Below are 5,525 nucleotides of genomic sequence, written 5' to 3'. Positions count from 1 at the left end.
GGATTATGTGCATATTTCCTATTGCCATTAACAATAATGAGACCAGGGTGCATTGCCCAGCACACAAAGCTCCAAGTATACAAATTGTTAATAAATCTGACTCCTCGCAAAACAGAAAATTAATGCTATAGTCAGAGTGATGTGTGGTCCAAGATATATTTTCAAACATGCTCCCTGAGGTGTCCCAACACCTTAATCACAAGTGAGGCAGCCATCTGGCGACTCCCAATGGCTTACCACCCACCATGGAAGCCTCCTGGGCAGCCACCTATGAACCCTGCTCTGCACTAACATTTCTGCTTGCACAAAAGTTCCTTTAATATCAGTAGCTCTGCCTCAGGAAGGTTTCAAACACCCCCCAAATCATATGCACAACATCAACAGTTTTCCTAGGTTGTGCATGGGGGGAGAGCCTGTGTGTCTTCATGAAAAGCTGTTTTTTCCCCCTCTTCTTCCTCTAAATCTCCACCAAAAGACCTACCATTGGGTGAGCCTGAATCATTACCAGCTCACATCTACTTTTACCACACGCCCAACATACCTGCAGACAGCTCTTTAGGAAACCTCACACCTAACTCACAGCATTTTGTTCCACTTGGCTGGATCCCAGCTCCCATGAGAGTCTGCTCCTCCCCATACATCCACAATTCTTCTTTCCTACCCCATTCACCTTCTCAGGCCTCTGCCACCTTCAAGTGCCATGTGCCAATGTTTGTTCTCTCATCTTCTCTGTGGTCTGCACTGCAGATATACCTCACATCTGATTGCAAATCTCCCTTCAAAGGTGTCAAAGGTGCAGGTACTAGGAAGGCAACCAGCAGTGAATGGATGTTTCAGGTAATGGGTACCAGGGGGACAGCACAGAGAAATTCATGGTATACAGACATAGACTCAATTTTGGAATTTGCACCAGCAATTTGCTAATCCCCTCAAACCTTTTGGATCTGCCCAAATATTTCTTTCCCTTTGCAGTGTTAGCACGTTGCCCAGAAGTTGGAAATACTTTCTTCTTCCTCCTGTTCACGTCACCAGCAAACAACAACATTTTGTTAATCTTTTCAGATTTGAACACCTTTTTCTTGAAGCTCATGTATCATATTTTAAATGGAGCAATCCAAGGGTAGTTTCAGTAGTTCCTCAAACAGAAAAGAATCAAGAATACCAGCAATCACACTCACACTGCCCCATTTTCAGACAGATCGCTAAAAAACAGATCTCTACATAGAGTTCCATGTTTTCCAAATAAGTGGAGTCTGGTAAGACAGGAGAGGAATTAGAGAAGCAAAAGGGGAATCTGCAGACTTGGAGTAAGATAGCCTGAAACAAAAAGTAAAGAAAAGAAAGAATAAGAAAAAGAGTACAAAATGCTCCTTTTCAGGAAGGACAGGACACTGAGTTTAGATGGCATGTTACAGGCAGACTGGGACCGGCTGGATAAGGAGACTGGAGAAGGAGACAAAAGGACAAAGCAGTCAGGAAGAAATATCAGGTCTGAGAAGAATTTGAGGTGAAATGGAAGTCACTGTATAAACACACTATAACAAAGGATCTAGGAACTTGGAAGGAATAGATAGAAGCTGTTGGAGTCCAAGGCTGGAGGAGGAAGAAGAAACCTAGAAGATGTAAACAAAAATGGAGGAGGGAGATTGAGGTCAGCTGGGGTAGAAGAGAGAGGAATTGGGGGAGAATGAGGAAGCCAGGAAAGACAAGGGACCATGATGCAGTCAGCAATAAATATTTGGCCACTTCTGATTTGGGCAGTATGAAGTACACCCATTTCCTGCTCACACCAAGTAGATGTGGCCTGTTTTGGTTTTTTTTTTCCATTTTTTTTTTCTTTTTTTACATTTATGCCACTGGGAAATACAGAATGGGAAAGCATTTTTGCAAGGAGGCTGTGGAGATGTAAAGAGAGATAGATGAAGAGCTATGAAGGAGGGGTAGGAACCAACTGACAAAGTAAACTAGACCAAGTCTAGTAGACTAGACCAAAAAGCCTGAGGTATAGGGAACAACCTGGGATGAGGAACCAGCAATGGGGAAGAGGCAAGACCAGTTGGAGAAAAACCCAGGGACTGGGGGTAGGGGAGTGAAAACAGTTGGTAGAAGAGTCTATTACACAGTATGTGTCTGCTCCTCTTCCATTGTTGACCCACATAACAGAATTACAACTTATATTGAGGATATTATGTCTGATATCAATGATAAGATGCCATTAGGTCATTAGGGTTTTTTTGTTTGCTTGTTCAACAACCACAAACATGTTATAGAAATAAAAATTATCAATAAAAGTGTAAAAAGCAATATTAGGGATGTAGCATCAAACAATCAAGATTAGGAAATTACCTACTCTACTATATTCAGCAGAAAATGAAGAAAGTTCACACATTGTAATGTATTTATTTATACAGTCTCCTTTTCCTGATTTCCTTGCCTTTTGCAATAAATTGCAGGTGGCTGCAATTGCTATGGCTTTTCTTTAAAGAAAATGTAGTGCAATAAAATAGCATCACAGTAGGGAAGCTTTAGTTATTTTATTCTTTTAAAATCTGGGTCACTGCACAACCATTAAAATAATCCTAAACCAAATTGACTGGACATTCTTACAACTGAAGAAAGGTGGTGGGAAAATTAACTTCCTGGATTGAACTAACAAAGATGGGAGGCTGAAACATGTAAAGATGGACTTGCCACATAGTTCAACTGCTAACCAGCTTCAACTCTGAAAACCTGAAGCAACTGAGGCTGTGCCTTGTTGTACACATGGTTGTACATTGAAGTCAGCTCAAAGAAAATTGAAAACTGTTTTTTAGAAGTCTGAACCAATGTGAGTATGGGAAATTCAGTGCAGTGTAAACATTGTACCAAACTGACACTTAGGTTATCAATTTAGATTAATGTCCGTGCAACTTTTCCAGTGACCTTGCTATTTTACGTTTTCTCTGCTACCAGAGGCCTTACTTTTGTCCAAGAAGCTGAACACAAACTGAACTACCAATAAAAAAAGTTACGAAGAACTACAAATGATATACTTTGCTTCCATATAAAAAGCCAAAAGCAATGAAAAAGAAATTTAGTATAAAAGCTTTCTATTCATGCAACCTCATGGTAGACATTTTTAGACCTACAGAAGTCAGAGCGCTCAATATCTGAGTTCCCAGAGAAACCTAACATCAGCTCTTTTACATACAAATGCTGATAGCTTGCAAAGTTAAACCCCAGTGCTGAACAGAAAAGGATTTGTGCTGGAAACCTGGAATCAAAATTTTTAACTTTCTCATATGATAACGGTCAGATCCAAAGTAATAGTTCAGGATGGGAGATAGACACAAAAGCTAAAAGTGTCATGAAAAATGCAACAAGAGCCAGGTATAGAGCTGCTGTGGAAACACTACTGCTGAAACTTCTAACTCGTGCCTTTGACTTCTTGATCTTAAGGTTTCACTGAAGGAGTGTTTGCATTGAATATATTTTCTTTTCCTTCTTTTGGGAGACAGATTTGCACGAGAATGGTATCTTTGTTTCCTGGGACTCCATCTACTCCTGATGCTTTTTGCCCACCTGAAGCTATAATCCTCTGTGTGAAGCTGCAAAAATGGCTATTGTGGATACAAGTAAAGCCTTTAGGTGGGGAATGGTTACCTGAGTAAGATGAACTCTTCAGATAAAAAGGTCTCCCTTTCATGAAAAATTTCTTGGTAATAAAGAATGAGAGAATAAAAAAACAGCAACAGAAAATGTGACAGTGGCTGAAGTGTTTCTAAACAAAATGTTCTAAAGTTTTCCGTGGGAGCATCAGCTGCTTACGTGGGAAGCTGCCATGCCAGGAACATCTCATAAGTAAGGTGATGGGGAAGACTGCAACTGGTAGGCAGCATGTCCCCCTTTCTCTATGACAGGCTTATTGATCTGATACATAGGTATGGCACCTGGTACGAAACCGTACAAGGAAAACATGTTTCAAAGCCCCTAAGAACATAAGGTGAGGCAAATTAGTAAGCTTACCAGAATGCCAAAAAGCAAAGAGTGTCAGTTGTTCTTCTAAATTGCCAAAGAATAAAAGCAGTGGGTCCAACCAGCAAGTGAAGCTGAAGGTCTTGCATTGGGTTATACTGCTGTTTGCATCTACCTCACAGGTGTTCCTTATTGACCAAAAGAATGAAGTAAAACTGTGGGCTAAGCTGCTTGCAGATACTGCATTGAAAAAAACCAGGAACATAAAACTACCTCAGAATTAGACAATGTTCTGTCCAAGCTATAGCATAAGAACAAAGTGGCTGAGTCACCTTTAAAAATAGAATCACAGATTCATCCAGGCTGGAAGTATAGTTCAGTCCCTTGCTTGGTGCATGGCTAATGTCAAAGTTAGATCAGCTTGCTCAAGCTTTGAAAATCTTCAGTGCAGCCTGGCAGGCTTGCAATCTGTATTCCAATACTATGTAAATGAGCTGAAAGTCATAATTAAACGGATGCATGCTAGGTTATTTAGACACTGTGCAATATTATGGCAACAAACTACATGATCTCAGTGAAGAAAATACATTCCTTAATTCCTGACCTGAATTCTTTTAGAGAACCAACAAAACAGCCAATGGAAGTGTATTTGTGAACAACATAATCTTACTGGGAGTAAGCTTTGATGCTGGAGGGGATACGAAAGGTTACTGAAGATGGATCAAAATCAGGTAATATACATGACTTCAATTAGCCCTGCAAGTTATGTACATTCAGGTCTATCACAGTTTAGGACATCCTAAAATAATCAGCTGTTCTACCTGACCAAAAAGTGCCTGAATGCAGTGAGTATATAGCAAGTATAGAAGGAGAAATTGCTCATTCAGCAGCACTGTCTGAAAATTGTGCAACAGATACCAGTAGTAGCAGAACATTAGTATAAGAAATATTATTTAGAAAAGAAAGGTTTCCTTCTTGGCGAAGCTGGATTTTTATGTCAAAATTGTAATCTTGCCTTTGCAGTTTGTTAACATCAATATATAAGAGCAGGGGCCAACTTTGTGGCAAGCACATCACCAGCACACTAGACAAAAATAAAAGTAAGGGCAAGTTTTAGACTGTAAATGTTTAAGAAAATTCCAATCACCATCCAAGAAGTGTAGTGAAGAGATTTTGGAAACGGAGTACAAAAACCAGCTTCCTTCCCCCAAACTACTAATGACCTGTTGCATGACCTCAGGCGAAATCACTTCAGTGCTTCATGCTTCTGCTTCCTTTCCTACTGTGTCTATTTAGACTAGGAGTGCTTTAGGGATAGGGACTGTCTCATATTCTGTATTTATACAACGTCTAGCACAGTGAGTCCCTCATCTTGCATGAGATCTGTAGATGCTATTGCATTACAAAAAATAACAATAGTAACAATGATGATGTAACCAAATTAGGCAAATATGGCAGGGATTAGATTTACTCGTGAGAAGTTTTACCAAGTCTTCACAGAATCACAGAATCACAGAATCGCTGAGGTTGGAAGGGACCTCTGGAGATCATCTAGTCCAACCCCCCTGCTC

The sequence above is a fragment of the Apteryx rowi genome, unplaced genomic scaffold (assembly GCF_003343035.1).
Source record: "Apteryx rowi isolate R43461 unplaced genomic scaffold, aptRow1 scaffold_734, whole genome shotgun sequence".
Taxonomy (NCBI): Eukaryota; Metazoa; Chordata; class Aves; order Apterygiformes; family Apterygidae; genus Apteryx; species Apteryx rowi.
This window is presented reverse-complemented; position numbering follows the sequence as displayed.